A 16,977-nucleotide genomic window follows, 5' to 3' on the forward strand; every position below is an offset into this window, starting at 1 on the left:
GCACCGATTCAAGAATTAACCTGCAGGGGCAGATTCTTCACAATCCAAGGATGGATGCAGAGTACTGTCTGTTGCTGGGTAGCTCTGGAGGTGCGAACCCACTTCCCTTAAGCAGAACAACATGACTGGTGTTCAGAACCACTGAGATGGAAACCCTGGGTGGCGCAGCGGTTTGGCGCCTGCCTTTGGCCCAGGGCGCGATCCTGGAGACCCGGAATTGAGTCCCACGTCGGGCTCCCGGTGGATGGAGCCTGCTTCTCCCTCTGCCTCTCTCTCTCTCTCTGTGTGACTATCATAAATAAATAAAAATTTAAAAATTATTTAAAAAAAAAAAGAACCACTGAGAAAAGAATTCCCACTTAGACCTGGACATGACGTGATTACAGAGGTCACTCCTAAGGCCAGAATTAATTCAACATTCACCTGCTGTAAAAGTATTATATCACGTGGTACTTGGTTTTATTCTTTAAAAGTTGGTTTTATTATCTGTTCATTTATTCATTAAACAAATACAGTTGACACTTGAACAACACAGGTTTGAATTGCATGGATCCACCTACATGTGGATTTTTTTTCAGTAAATATAGTACAGCACTGTAAATGTATTTTCCTTATGATTTTCTTTCTTTCTTTTTTTTTTTAAAGATTTTATTTATTTATTCATGAGAGACAGAGAGACAGAGAGGCAGAGACACAGGAAGAGAGAGAAGCAGGCTCCATACGGGGAGCCTGATGTGGGACTCAATCCCGGGTCTCCAGGATCAGGCCCTGGGCTGAAGGCGGCACTAAACTGCTGAGCCATCCGGGCTGCCCCCTTTTATGATTTTCTTAATAACATTTTTTTTTCTCTAGCTTCATGTATTTTAAGAATATACTATAAATACATGTGACATACAGAATATGTGTTAATTGACTTCATGTTATCAGTGAGGCTTCTGGTCAATGGTGGGCTATTAGTAGTTAAGTTTTCAGAAAGTCAAAAATTATATGTGGATTTTTGACTACCCAGTGGTCAGAAGCCCTAACCCCCATGGTGTTTTAGGGGAAACTGTACTTACTGTCCACTCTTTGCCAAGGACTGCTCTAAGCACTTACAGTCCAGCAGTGAATAAGAGAGACAAATCCACTGTGCTCCTGAACCTCACATTTGTGGAGCACACAGACTGTAATCAAGGAATACTAAAGTAAGATGGTGTCAGACCTTGCACATGCTGTAAAGAATGTAAAATCATTGCTCAGCAGGGCTTCTCTGAAGAGCCGATATTTAAGCTCAGACCTAAAGGACAACAAGGAGCCAGTTGTAGGAAAATCTGGGAGAAGGACCTCCCAGGCAGAAGGAAGCACTCTGGCAAAAGCCCAAAGGTGGGCTCCAACATGTTGTGTCCAGGCCACTGTGGGTGTAGTAGAATGAGCTCAGGGGAGAACAGAGCTATGGGACAGAGGCCTGACCTCACTAGATCTGTCAGACCTTGCTGAATCCTTCCTATGAAGGTTACCCCCTTTCTACCAGTGAGGTAGATAAAGCTTGGAGGGTTTAAGGGGCATGCACAAGGTCAAATCAAGACTAAAATTGAGTTATCAAAACATCGAGTCATGCACCTTACAAATACAAAATTTTTAGAAGACTAGAAGTCAAACCAAGGGTTCGTTCGTTCTTTCTCTTTCTTTCTTTCTTTCTTTCTTTCTTTCTTTCTTTCTTTCTTTCTTTCTTTCTTTCTTTCTTTCTTTTTCTTTCTCTTTTTTTGATTTTCTTTGTTTGTTTATTTATTTGTTTATTTATTAGAGACTAGCTTTCAGAAACACACTCTCCCCCCACACACACACATGCACATCTCAGGGGAGGGGCAGAGGAGAGGGGAGAGGAACAAGTAGACTCTGCACTGACCTGGCTCCTTCTTGAGCTCATGACCCCAAGATCATGACCTGAGCCAAAACTAAGAGTTGGACATTCAACCAACTGAGCCACTGAGGCACCCCAAGCCAGGAGTTTTCTATTTGCCATTCACTTTCTGACTTTCCTAATTTTTAATTCAAATTAGTTTTGGATATAAGATATAAATAATTCTGAAAGTCAGTGCTGTACCATCTCTAGTTAATTTTAGAGGCTCTTTAGGAGCTGTTAAAATGATCATTTCTTGGCTGACGGAGCTATTGCAGCATAGCTTGTTATTCTATCCTTTGGGTCTCTTTCCTTATCAAAAACTCAGAGTTTAATAATTGAATCCCTAGATTAACTGTATGGTTATGCTAGTGGAGGTGGTGCATTTCTTGATTTATGAGACACATTATTTTTTTTTTTGGTATTTTACAATATCCAATGTGTTAGCAAAACGTAGTGTCTTGGTTGGCATATAGCACAAGCAAATATTTGTACACCATAGCATCTAGGGTATTTACCTAAATTGCTTTTATGGGAAAATAATTCACTGGAAAGTCCAAAAGACATTTAGTGTGTATAACTTTTTTTTTTTTTTCTCTGTTGTTCTGTTGTTAGTTACTTAGATATAAGAGACTGTGTTTCTGTTAAATTGCCACCTTACCAGAGTGAAATATGTTTTGGTTCTGATTTGTGCACTAATGTTAAATTGGAGGAGCAGATGACCAAATTAAAGGGGAAATAGCAATAGGTACTTAGGTTGTGGGAATTAAGCATAAAGTTTCTTTAAACACTACTTTGCTTTTTAGTTGTGACTTTGTATTATGTTATCCTCTTAACCCTAAAACTTCTATACTTTTCCATGTCAATATTTGTGAAAGAAAGAAAAAGAATGTTCAGTATTATTGCTAAAAGCAGAGTTCATGGTTTTTGTTTGGTGAATTCAAATAATGAAGTGAAAAATGTTAAGACAAAATTAGAACTTGCTTTAAGGCACAATCAATATACCATTTTAACAAGCTTAGTGTATTTGGAAAATACATATTGTATAAGGTTCTCAAACATTCTGATTCTATTACAACTGCTAACTATAGCAGCAAAATGTAACAATATACTTAGTCAATAAACATAAAACTAATTAAACTGTAATTAAATTTTCAGAAACGTTATCTAAAAACTATGAATAAAATATATTTTTATATTGTCTCAGCAACAAGATGGATAGCCAGTGAAACTTTGGAGTGGCAGGGAAAAGCATACATGGGATTAAATTACAGAATGCATTTTTACCACAAACACATGTACTAAGTTAAGGTTCTGCACACCATTTATTTCTTCTTCCTTTTAACTTTTTTTGAAGGCAATTCCTAGTGAGTCTGGCAGAGTACAACAGCTGGGGTAGCTGACTAAAAGGGCAAATGAGAAGTTTCTCTGCATCCCTAGCAGCCCCAGTAGGTTTCAAGATCCTGCCGGCCTCCATTATATCCAAATCACAGGAGGTGCTCAGACCTCCAAACTGGGCCACCATCACACACCCAGGGTTGGCCTCCAGTAGCACTGAGATATAGCTCAGTAGAATAGGTATCACTGTCCTCATTTGACCCCGTGAAAAGACCGAAACACCACAATTAATAGATTTCCCTGAGTATTCAAAATAAGACAGGGATAGAACCACCACCAAAACTCATACTTCATTGTTAATAGTCCCTTCCTGGTGCCCTTCCTGGTGAATAATTCCACTTGGTTCTATGAGGAACTAAGTACGTGCAAGTCTAAGAATTTCTGCAGGTGTGTTCTAGCAAATATATTACAATTGTACTTTTTACTTTTGCATCAGGCACATGTACCTTACAGATGACCCATGTGACTGAACAGCTATCTTCTTTCCTTCCCTAGAGCCTGTAATCTTAATTAATCTAATGTCAAAAACATTAATGCTTTCTAAACTCGAGTCATTTCAGCATATGATTCTCCAGAAGTTATATCTGGGTTTTTTCCTTGTCCATGATTTTATGAGTGCATTTGTGTATGCCTTTAAGTCATTTTGGGGACCTCTTTCATGTTTTTGGCTGCTGGTTTTTACAAGGAAGTTCATTTTTCTCCTCCCACACAGACTCCTCTCCCTTTCTCCCCTCCTTAATCTTTAAAAGTCTATGTGACATATTTAAGCCTTAGTCTCCTGAATGGATTTGAGGAGACTATCTCTTGACTAGTCTCAAGGGACTTTATAAAACACAATGTTGCTTCATGTATGAAGAGATTGATCCAATATAGTTTTTATAATTTTGGAAGTCACTAAAGATTCTTCAGAAAGAATGTGGTCGAACTGAATTTAGAATCCAAATGCTTTTCCTTCTTTTGTCCAAAACATAGCTCCTCAATACAGAGGCACAGTGCCATGTGCAGAGAAGTCACTCAAATTCCTTCGTGTTATTGGGTTTAAAGATGACAGTCCCCAAATCGTAGAAGGTATGATGGTAGTTTGAGTGTTCAGTTTTTATGTGAAAGGACAAGTCCCTTCAGGTTTGTTTTGACCCTAGTCATGATATGCCTGTTTCATGAAGTCTGTTATGCACAAAAGTGCACAAAATGAAGATAAAGTGCCTCTCTCCAGCCTGACAAAAGCCATTCCTTTGCAGAATGGTAGCTGCAGCGAAAGTAAATAAATGAATGGACAGCAATCACAGCCTAGTTGATGAAACTGTTCAATTAAAGCACAGGCATTTACATGGTGTAATTTCCCTAAATTGCCAATGAGCCCCTTTAGACACAACCAGTGTTCAAATTGATTTCAGCATTGATTTTGGCTGAAGCTGATAAATTTCTGCTTGTTAGTTAAAGTAATTTTGCAGAAGACTTTGTACTGCAGCATTGAAGTGTTCATTTAGCTGATGGTTAAAAGAGGAGTTATTTACAGAGGCCTCTACTGTTGTTCTGAGATGGGACAATTCCCCAATCATCTTTTACTTTTAATTTTTTAGGCTTCAGTATACCAATCAATAGGTGATTGAAACTGATTAAAACTTATCCAACCAGCTGCCTATGGCAGTTTAATTAGAAGCTGGATGATTCTTAAATTAAAGTTGTCTTGTTTTCATTGCATAGCCATCTTCCAGAAGAGTAAGGGACTAACAGTGCTGAAAACCTAAAGTCTTGCTTTGTCGAGGTATCTCACAAGTGTGAAATCACTCAATAGCTATTCCTAAGGCAACTAAAAAATGTATCCAGAGGCTTTGGCCTTTATAGAGATTACAAGTAATAATATACTTACTTGTTAGCCAAGGAATTTTTTGTTTTTCTGGCAAAGGGATAACCTGTAATGTCATGAGATATGTTAAAGAACAGCTGTTGGTGATGTAGATCTTATTTCATAAGATGACCACTTGAGATGATTTTTTAAAAATACTGTAGTACAGGATAAAACTAGCCATCATGATATCCTATGCATCTCTCTGCTGAAAACCATCATTTTATTTTGTTTTGAGGTCTTGATCAATCTCCAGTGAATAAAAAACAAGTATTATATAAGTACATGTTGACTTTTCAACAATATTGTGGACAGGGTTATAGAAGAAAGATTTTTGCTTTGGGAAGAGTCCTCATACCCATTTTCTCTAGTCTGGAACAATTTCTTGAGTTTTTAATGGAAATGGGTTAATATTTCTGTCATAGGGGACATATTACATCTTGTACTACAGGGAAGAAGGGAATAAATGGCTCACTTTTCAGAGGTGCATTTACTCTTTGACCCACTAGGGTACTATTTAGTGTTCTAGGAGAGGTAATTTAGTAAATAGTACCCCAGTGGCCTGAAAAAGTTAATGCAGCTCTGAAAAGTGAGTCATTCAATCGATTTTTCCTATTGCTTTTTAAAAATCAACACTGACCATATCCAGAGAACTTTGAAGACAACTTGAGTTAGAGGATCTAGAAGCAATGCATTTGTGTTTGCTCAGGCTTATTGGGGCATGGCGTTGGATTTGGCTTCCAAGGATTTGAATCCTCTAATGCTTATCAGAATCTTGAAGCAGTTCTTAACCCCATCAAGCTTTGGTTTCCTTATCTATAAAGTAAGGATAATAAGAACAAGAAATTTTTGTGCAAATCAAATAGCTTCTCTCTATAAAAAAAGATAAACTATGAAGCACAATAGAATATTAATTACTAGCTTATGGAGGTTTTCTGAAATAGCCATTCTTGTTTCTGATTTTAGAAAGTGATTTATTGTTAACTCTTCACTAAGAAACTGTGAGCAGATACTATATTGTAATTAAGTCATTTCAGGGGAGAAGTGTCCCAGGTCCTTAATCCTCGAGGTGATCCTATTTTTCCCCACGTCCTGTATTTGCCTCAGTCCTGTATTTCTTTCATTGCCATCATTCAGCTTTATATTTCTTGCCTCTCTGTTTTGCCCATCCCATTCTTTCCAAACCTTTGATCAAGAGATCACTGTGACTGTAGCTTCCTTGATCTCCAAGGTATTTAGGACATATATGAAAAGACATTACTCTAGTTGATGTGGGGAGTGTTAAAGGCTTGAACCAGGCTGCATCAACTTATAGAAGAAATATGAAGGCAGTGGTGACAACATTAACTGAGGCATGTGGGGAGCAGAAAAGGGTATATAACCAGAGTAATTAGAAAGAATGAGAAAGGATCAGATGTAGGGTCCCAGTAGCTTTTCTCTGACTAGAATTCTTTCCAACCCTGCCAAGTTCCCCATATCCTAGGTTAGCAACCAGTAACACCCTATGGATAATCAGCATCTTGAGAGAGTTGTTAACATCTATAACGTAATGACATGTTTGATTTGATACTTAAATAATCTGGGGGGGAGGGGTTCTATTGCTTAACCACAGATTATTTTAAAATCGGTAGTCAGGCATTTATAATGGATTTTTAGGCAGAAGGAAGGTTGGCATAGATTGCTATTTGAACTAGTACAGTTTACATAAAAGCTTCTTTTTACAACTGCTGTTTACTTTGGATTTCCTACTTTAACAGCTAGAGCCTGGCTAATGTGTTTATCTATTATGGAAGGCACAACTGTCAGTGTTGATTTCCCTGAAACTGTTTGATTTTTTTTTTTCCCGTGGATGGCTATTTTAGTATGTGACATATTGGTAAAATCCACCCCAAAGAAGTCTAGCACAAGAACAGATCTCTGAAACCTCAAGCAATAAAACAAAATTTTCATTAACTTTGAAATACAGCTAATTCACATGTGTTTACTGAAAATGTGACACTGAATTAAAGGATGATATCCAAGGGTATTAAAACTTACTCTCACAAGGTAACAAAAAATTCTTAATTTTGGATTTCTGTACATACTCACATGCATTTATGTACTTAACTTTTATGAAGGCAAAGAAATGTGTCTCACGTGTTAGGTATTGGCTGCAGAATCATTCAGCCTTATCATCTTTTAGCATAATGTAGTACAGTCAATGCTCAGGTTCCTTATTTTATTTATTTATTTATTTATTTATTTATTTATTTAATTTATTTTTTGATTTTTTTATTTTATTTATTTATTCATGAGAGACACACAGAGGCAGAGACATAGGCAGTGGGAGAAGCAGACTCCCTCCGGGGAGCCTGATGTGGGCCTTGATCCCAGGAACCTGGGATCACGACCTGAGCCAAAGGCAGACACTCAACTGCTGAGCTACCCAGATACCCTATTTTTAATTTTTTAGAGGGAGAGGAAGAGAGTGAGTATGAGCGGGGGAGGAGCACAGTGTGAGGGAGAGAGAGAGAATCTTAAGCAGGCTCCATGCCCAGCACAGAGCCCCACACTGAGATCATGATCTGAGCCAAAAATCAAGAGTCAGACACTTAACCAACTAAGCCACCCCGGTGCCCCTGGCTATAAAAGAGTTTGAGATGGAAAAACTTCTGAGTTAGAAAAAGACTTCCATTTGTTACTCTAAATTTACATAAAGTCAGAGTTCCTTTTTTTTTTTAATTTTTTAAATTTATTTATGATAGTCACACAGAGAGAGAGAGAGAGAGGCAGAGATATAGGCAGAGGGAGAAGCAGGCTCCATGCACTGGGAGCCCAACGTGGGACTCGATCCCGGGTCTCCAGGATCACGCCCTGGGCCAAAGGCAGGCACTAAACCGCTGCGCCACCCAGGGATCCCCAGAGTTCCTTTTTTTGATCAATAAATAAAATATGACATGACAAGCAAGGAAACAGCATCTCTAAGTATGGAAACTGGTAATCACACATCAGATAAGATATTAGAGGTATGGTATCAGCTTTAACAGATACCAATTTTTTAAATAAAGATATAGATTCAGTAATTAAATCTGAATGTGGCCAACTCTAACTTTCTATGCTAATGAGAATTAAGAGTTGCATAGATAATTAAAATGGATAACTAATAAAAAAAAAATCTCATTTTAGACAGTGGTTTGTCTCCTTCCAATCATACTTTTTGTTGTAATGACTGAGATCAGAGAGAGGTTTCTCTTTCACCTTGTCTCCTTTATTCTGCTCTGTCTTTGATGGATGTCCTGGATCTCTATGGCATTCAAAGAACAGAGAAGCAGACTACCCAGTATATCCCACAACCTGAAATCTTTACCTGAAAAAGAGCCTGATTTTATCATTTAGAAAAGCCATTAACTATATCTGAGGCAAGTGAATAATAGCAAATGCATTTGTAACTTTTATTTTATTTAAAATGGCCTTTATTTACTTTCTTGCCTTTTACCTATCCTCTAGGAGATCCAGGGAACAACATAGATAAACATCATGTTCTTTCTTGCTTACCTGAACTAAGACCATCCCTTTTTGATTACTGATTACTTCTTAAGCCAGATCTTAACTTTTGGTTTCACCATTTTAGTTTTCTTAGATTTCCCATCCATTTAGAGAATTTCCCAACAATTGATAGCACTCTATAAATAATTCACAGAGTAATCATGTTCCTCTTTTCACTAACCTTCTCTAAAGTATGTTATGTGAGAAGTAGAATTGAAGACAATGGCATTTATTCCACATGGTGTATGACAGGAGTGCCTCTCTCCTTCACAGGACAGTGGAGGTACAGTTCTTGTTTTGACATTGTGATTAAAAGTTACCATATAGGGATCCCTGGGTGGCGCAGCGGTTTGGCGCCTGCATTTGGCCCAGGGCGCGATCCTGGAGACCCTGGATCGAATCCCACATCGGGCTCCCGGTGCATGGAGCCTGCTTCTCCCTCTGCCTGTGTCTCTGCCTCTCTCTCTCTCTGTGACTATCATAAATAAAAAAAAAAAAAAAAAAAAAAAAAAGTTACCATATATGCAGTTACTCTTGGGATCCTTGTTCCAAGGGGCAAAAAAAAAAAAAAGGAAAGATGTTTCCCTACTCATTTTGACGACCATTTTGCTGACAAATTGGCATTTATTACATATATTATCAGTTTTACTGAACCTTGAAATATTTACAATCAGACCTTAGGTCAGCCCCTCCATTTTTTTTTTTTAAGATTTTATTTATTCATGAAAAACACAAAGAAGAGAGAGAGAGAGAGGCAGAAACACAGGCAGAAGGAGAAGCAGGCTCCATGCAGGGAGCCTGATGTGGGACTTGATCCCAGGTCTCCAGGATCACGCCCTGGGCCAAAGGCGGTGCTAAACTGCTGAGCCGTGGGGCTGCCCAGCCCCTCCATTCTTAAATTATATCCTACCTCACAATTGGTAGAGAAGCACAGATATTCCCTATTATAATTTTTTTCTCTTCACAATTTAAGATAATTTGATTAGAGCATGTATAGAAATTAATCTGCGGAATAGTGCCATAGAAATTAGATGCCTGCTTTAATTGTATGAGATTATACAAGCTTTATCAGAAAATGTATGATCAGCTCTAGGTTATTTATTTTGTGAACAGGAGTCAGCTGGGACGATTTATATTTTTTTGGTTCTCCTAGAACTTGAAATTCTAAGCATAAATAATTTCAGTAAACATTGTAAAATACAGATGCGGTTGATCTTATGCATGACATAAATTTGTGTGAGAGTCCAGATGTTGGAATATGAACACAGGTTGTTTCTCCCTTATGTGCTGTGTGAATATAGGGGTTTTTAACATTTTGTTTTGAAATTTTTCTTTACACACTTTTAAAGATTCTTACAGAAATTCAGTGTATTCACTGGACTGATGTATCTTTTAACATATCCTCATTAGGATTTAGATGAAGTTGAGTCCACCATTTTAGCCTTGTATATATTGTATTAGACTCATCTTTAAAATTCCAAGGAGCACATAATAGAATTAATTCATTTGTCTCAAGTATTGCTTTGAAATCAGTCATGTGGCTTTTTGAATACCTACTCTGGCAAGGAACTGCACTTGGCAGTGTGGGAGGTAACACCAACATTCAGGGCCTTTAGGACACCATTCTCTGGGTGCTATTGCTGGCTTACTGTCTGTACTGTTTCATCTCCTTAATTGTTTTTTCTCACCTTTCTGACTTCTGAATTTGGAGTGCCTCACATTCAGTCCTCAGACCTCATCCCTAATTAATTAAATTCCTAAGAGTTTTTGTAGTTCCGTGACTTTACATATTGTCTATATGTTGGTAAAACCCGAAAGTGTATCTCTTATCTTATCCACTCCTCTGTCCCAAGCTTCTATCTAGGTACCAGTTGGATGTCTTTTAGAGCTTTAAAATTACTTAAAATTGGATTCTTGATTTCCTCTGAAAGCTGCGCCCTCTACAGTTTTTCTAGTCTTGCTTGGTAAATGGAAACTGTTCTATAAGTTGCTCATGACAGAAACTTGCAATCATTCTTGATTCTTCTTTTTCTCCCAGACAATCCACTAGATTTACCAAGTCCTGTTGGCTTTCATGGAGCTAAAAAGTACCAGATTGCATAATGTAAGGTTAACTAGGTAAAGTTCTTCTATTTCTGTGAATAAATACTATAATTCTAATAGCTTGAAATTTAGGTTTATTTTGCTCATCCTCATTTTTTATAAATTCTCTCTGGCCAAAGGCTTTTGTATCTTTTTCCCTCTCTCCATATTCACAATTACTGCCTGGGTTCATTTTACCACTTCTTGCATAGATTACTATAACAGCTTTTTAAGTGCTCCTTCCTTTCTCTGGTTTCCTTTTTGGTGGTAATCTGCAACCAGAGTAAGGATTTTATTTTTATTATTATTTTTTTTAAATTTTTATTTATTTATGATAGTCACAGAGAGAGAGAGAGAGGCAGAGACATAGGCAGAGGGAGAAGCAGGCTCTATGCACCGGGAGCCCGACGTGGGATTCGATCCGGGGTCTCCAGGATCACTCCCTGGGCCAAAGGCAGGCGCCAAACCGCTGCGGCACCCAGGGATCCCCAGAGTAAGGATTTTAAAATTAAGTTCTAATCATATCACTATTCTATCCAAAAGCCTTCAGTGGCTTTGTATTGGCCAGCAAATTGGGTGCAGCAGAATTTCAATAACAGTAATAAAAGCTGAAAGAAAACAAAACAGTATCTTTAAAAGACTAAGACAAAATATTTGTCTTGGTTAAACTATCGATCAAGAGTGAGGGAAAATAAATACATCTTCAGAAATGAATGCAAATGTGTGTGTGTGTGTGTGTGTGTGTATTGGCAGAGAGAGAGAGAGAGAGATAAATAGGGGAGGAGAGAGGATTAGTTTATTACTGAGAAAAGTACTTTGGGTAGAAAGAAACTGAATCCAACTGCATCCAGGAAGGAATAAAAATGAAGGAAGGAGCGGTGACTATTTAGATAAACCTGACTATATAAAACAACCATAGTCATGATTAATTCAGGGATGTCAAAATGGAGTCAAACTGAAGACTAGACAAAATAGGGTGAGAAAGGCTGATTGGAATTAAAATATTCTAAGATTTTTTTTTAGAAATATCTTTTATAAAAAAATATTTTTAAAATTTATATATTTGAGAGAGAGAGAAAGCAAGAGCATGAGCAGTATAGGGGGAGGGTCAGAGAGAGAGGGAGAAGCAGACTCCCCACTGAGTAGGGAACCTGACACAGGACTCAGTCCCAGGACCCCAGGATCATGACCTGAACCAGACACTTAACCACTGAGCCACCCAGGCACCCCATTCTAAGATTTTTATATTGTTTGAGAGAATACTAATGTTAAATTAGTATTTTGTTAAATCAATTATGATTATTAAAAGTTGAATGGATAACAACTAAAAGGCCAAAAATGGATGTATAACTTCAAAACAAATAGAAGGAATAAAAGGATAATAATCTGATATAGTAAAGAGAGAGGTGTAAAGTAGATGAATCAGTGGTAGGAATAGATGCAAATATATCAGTAATTACAGTTAATATAAACAGACAATAAACATCAGTAATTAAAATAAATATGTTGACAATAGATTGTTTAGATGGAACTTTTAAAAATAATGTTATATGCTATTTTAGACTTTTAGAATACATTCCTAAAATATAAAGACAGAGAAAGGTTGAAAGGAAAAGGATGGGGAAAAGATACCAGTAAAAACTTATAAAATGAAAGCTGTAGTTATATTAATATAAGAGAAAAAATATTTTAAGGCAAAAAAGTATTATTGGGGGGCACCTGGGTGACTCAGTCAGTTAAGCATTTGACTCTTGATCTCAAGTCAGGTATTGATCTGAGTCGTGAGTTGGGACTTTGCATTGGACTCCATGCTGGGTGTCTAGCCTACTAAATAAAAAGTATTATTAGGGATGGAAAGGACTACTATATGATGATAGAAGAAAAAAACCATGATTGTGAAACAGCCCTAAACTTATATGTAACTAATAACATAACATTAAGATACATAAGCGAAAAATTGTCAGAATTACAAGGAAAATTTGATAAATTCACAGTAATAATGGGAGAATGCCTCTTGGTAATCAATAGATTAATCAGACCAAAATTAATAAGCATATAGAAGATTTTAACACCACAATTAACAGGCTGGTTACATGGTCATATATGGAAGTCTTAATCAAATGAGAACATACGATATTTTCAGGTAAAAAAAACCTGATTTTTAAAAGCCATACCAGGGCACAAAACAAGTCTCAATAACGTTTGAAATGTACAGGTCTCTTTCTTGACTACAGTGGTTTAAAAATCATTAATAAGGGGCACCTGGCTGCCTCAGTCAGTTGAGCATGTGACTTTTAATTTCAGGGTTGTGAGTTCACACCCCATGTAGGTTAAAAAAACAAATTAAGGGACACCCAGGTGGATCAGTGAGTGGTTGAGAGTCTGCCTTTGGCTCAGGTCGTGATCCCCGGGTCCTGGGATTGAGTCCCACATCAGGCTCTCTGCAGGAAGCCTGTTTCTCCCTCTGCCTGTGTCTCTGCCTCTCTCTCTGTGTTTCTCGTGAATAAATAAATAAAATATATATAAAAAAAGTTTTCCTTTAAGAAAAAATAATTTTTAGGGATCCCTGGGTGGTGCAGCAGTTTAGCGCCTGCCTTTGGCCCAGGGCGCGATCCTAGAGACCCGGGATCGAATCCCACGTCGGGCTCCTGGTGCATGGGGCCTGCTTCTCCCTCTGCCTGTGTCTCTGCCTCTCTCTCTCTGTGGGACTATCATAAATAAATAAAAATTAAAAAAAAAGAAAAATAATTTTTAAAAAAGTTGAAAAAGGAAATTAATAACCTTCAGACATTTGGAAATTAAAATGCACATGTCTGAATAACCTCTGGGTTGTATAATACATTATAATGGAATAAAAACATTTACAACTGAAGAAAACCTAGAGTATTCATGTGATACAAAGTCATAACCTAAAGGATAGTTTTTTAATGTAAACATTAGAGAAGAATAACTGGATAATAATAGGCTTAACATCTAACTCCAGAAAATATATTTTTTTTTTGACGGAAGGGGTTAAAACCAAAGAAAATGGAAGGAAAAAATATTAAAGAAAAAATAAATCAAAATTCAAGAAACAACTCAAGAAAACCAACAGCTGGTTCCTTGGAAAAAATGACCAAATACAACAGAAAGAAGACACAAATAACAAAATTTAGGCGAAAAAAGAAGACATAATTCTAGACAGAGCAGAGATTTTTAAAATAAGAGGATACAATGAATAACTTTATGATAAAATTGAAAGCAGAAAATGGACAGTTTCCTGGTAAAACCTTACACTGCCTAAAGAAAAATAAAAAACAAAAATATACCAATTAAGGGAATATATCCATTCATTCAACAAATATTTATAAAATGTGCCAGCACATTTTAGGTACTGGAAGTATAGTAGTAAATAACAAAATAAAAGTGCTTTTTTTCATGGCACTTGCTTTCAAGTGATAGCAGACAGAAAATATTATTAATTAATTGGGTTAGGTGCTGATAAATTCTGTGAAGAATAAAACAAGAGAAAATGAGCTGTTTTAGTCAAAGAAGTAACTTTGGCCTGAAGGAAGTGATAGAACAAACCAAGTGGATATTGGAAGGAAGAGTGTTCCAGGCCTGAGGAGTAGATGCAAAGGGTCTGAGGCAGGGATGTTTAGAGGAACAGAGTGAGTACTGTGGAGAGGGGAAATTGGCAGAAGCAGAGATCAGTGAGTAATCAAGGACCAGATTCATGGAAACCTTATAAGGACTTTTGATTCAGCAGTTGGAAACCTACCCATAAAGTGAGGATGATAATAACTTCTACTTGTGTTATATGTTAAGTGATATCTCGGAGCTAAGGAAAAAATAATTTCTGCTCATAAGATTATGGAATCAATTAAATGCATGTAGAATTTCTTTGTAAACTTCTATCCAAGTGATAGATTTTCTTTCTATTCATTTGCTGAACATTTCTTTAAGTAACGGAGCACCTACCATGCTAGGTCTTGTACAAAGTGTAAAGAATACAAAGATGATTAAGACATGGTAGTGTTTCCTGCTCAGTATGAGAGATAAACAAACAATTTTTCTGCAGTGCGCTAAGTGTGATAACAGAGATACTAAGGTCCAAAGACTTGGAGAGGCCTCAAATTTTTATTTTATAATCTAGGGTTTATATTGAAAGAAAATATGTAGATTTTTTAAGGTAGCTTATATTAATAATAATTAGTAATAGCTTTCCTATTAACCCAAGGAGAATGAAAATTAGGCTTCTCATTTAGCAACAGTGATTGTCATGTGGTTTTTCTGCTGAGATGAACACCAAAAGTGGCACTTACCATACCTGTCTGTATGTATAAATAAGTTTTGGTAGTGGGCAAGAGCTAAACATGAAATCTCGACCTTGAATCTTGGTATAGCCATAGCATTTCAGATGTCTAATTCTTTGTCTTTAACAAGTTGGTTCAACATGCAATATAACTTGCATTTCTTAATGTGCTGAAAATGATACAGTGCAGCCTTTTGCCAGTCTTCATTATTAAAGCTTTAGTAGCCTTCATTTATAGAGCACACAGCCTAACTCTTAAAGCATAAAAATAACTCAGTTTTAACAGGTTTTACTTTTTTAAAAGATTTTATTTATTTATTTATTTATTTATTTGAGAGAGAGTGTGAGCCTGAGCAGGGGGAGGGGCAAAGGGAGAAGCACACTTCCCTGTGTTCTAGCAATCACCACTACTAGGTACCTACCCAAAGAATGCAAAAATAAAAATTCAAATACATGCATCTGATGTTTATAGCAGCATTAATATTTACAATAGCCAGTTATGGAAACAGCCCAACTGTCTTTTCGATGGATGAATGCATAAGAAGATGTAGTAATATATATAATGGAATATTACTTAGCCATAAAGAAAAGTGAAATCTTGCCATTTGCAACAACATGAATGGAACTAGAGAGTACACTACTAAGAAAATAAGTCAACTAGAGAAAGACAAATACCCTATTATTTCACCCATATGTGTAATTTAAGAAATGAAAGAAATGAGCAAAGGGAGGGAAAAAAAAGGCAAACCAAAAAACAGACTTAATTTTCAAGAACAAACTGATTGTTATCAGAGGATAAGTGGGTAAGGGGATGGGTGAAATAGGTGATAGGGATTAAGGAATGCACTTGTGATGAGCACCAGGTATTGTTTGGAAGTGTTGAATCACTATATTGTACGTTTGAAACTAATATTACATTATATGTTAACTAACTGGAATTTAAATAAAAACTTAAAACACCTTTTGCTCTCTGCCTCCCATGATAGACGAGTAGTGCTCACAGAATACTTCTTTGCCTGGGAAGATTCAGATGTGATGGTCCTTAGACTGATGGAAATAGGTAGCACCTTTGTAAGTTTTGAATTACAAATTTCCCTGTCCTGAAATGCAGTTAAGAAAACTTAAACATCACCATATATTTCTTTAAGGTCCTAAAATATATATATTGTGCCCCAGTTCCAGTCTTGGCCTTGTCATTGACTGTAAGTTTGGACAAGTTTTTCATTTTATTTTTTATTTTTTTTATTTTTTAAAAATTCTCTCTCTTTTTTTTTTTTAAGATTTTATTTGCCTATTCATGTGAGACACAGAGAGAGAGAAAGAGAGAGACAGAGACACAGGCAGAGGGAGAAGCAGGCTCCATGCAGGAAGCCTGACGAGGGACTCGATCCCAGGTCTCCAGGATCAGGCCCTGGACCGAAGGTGGCGCTAAACCACTGAGCCACCGGGGCTGCCCCTGGACAAGTTTTTTAAACATGGCTTTTGAGTGTTTCCAATCCAAAAAGAAAAGATTAGATTAGACAATTCTCTGTATTACCTATGAGCTCAATAAATTACCTGATTCTGTATGAAAATTGAAGGTTGATACCAACTTTTTCTCCAGTCATCTAAAACCTATTCCAAATGAAAAACCAAAGAAAATATGCACAGTAAGTGTTCCCCATCTTTTACTCCTCTCCTTGCTATTTTATTTTTTATTTTTATCTTTTTAAAGATTTTATTTATTCATGAGAGACAGAGACAAAGGCAGAGACACAGGCAGAGGGAGAAGCAGGCTCCATGCAGGGAGCCTGACGTGGGACTCGATCCCCAGTCTCCAGGATCATACCCTGGGGCGAAGGCAGCGACAAACCGCTGAGCCACCTGGGCTGCCCTCTCCTTGCTATTTTAAACGTCAAATACCTTAGGCCAGGTTGCTTAGTTCATGCCATCCTAAAGTGTTTATGTTGTGGG

The 16,977-nt window shown here is 37.0% G+C and overlaps 1 protein-coding gene across 8 annotated transcripts in view; it reads left to right on the forward strand.

The window, feature by feature from the left end:
* Nucleotides 1-16,977, forward strand: part of MAP2K5 (mitogen-activated protein kinase kinase 5) — a 257,977-nt gene that overhangs the window by 65,708 nt on the left and 175,292 nt on the right. The gene's annotated exons all lie outside the window — the stretch shown is intronic.

The sequence above is a fragment of the Canis aureus genome, chromosome 32 (assembly GCF_053574225.1).
Source record: "Canis aureus isolate CA01 chromosome 32, VMU_Caureus_v.1.0, whole genome shotgun sequence".
In the NCBI taxonomy this organism is placed as follows: domain Eukaryota; kingdom Metazoa; phylum Chordata; class Mammalia; order Carnivora; family Canidae; genus Canis; species Canis aureus.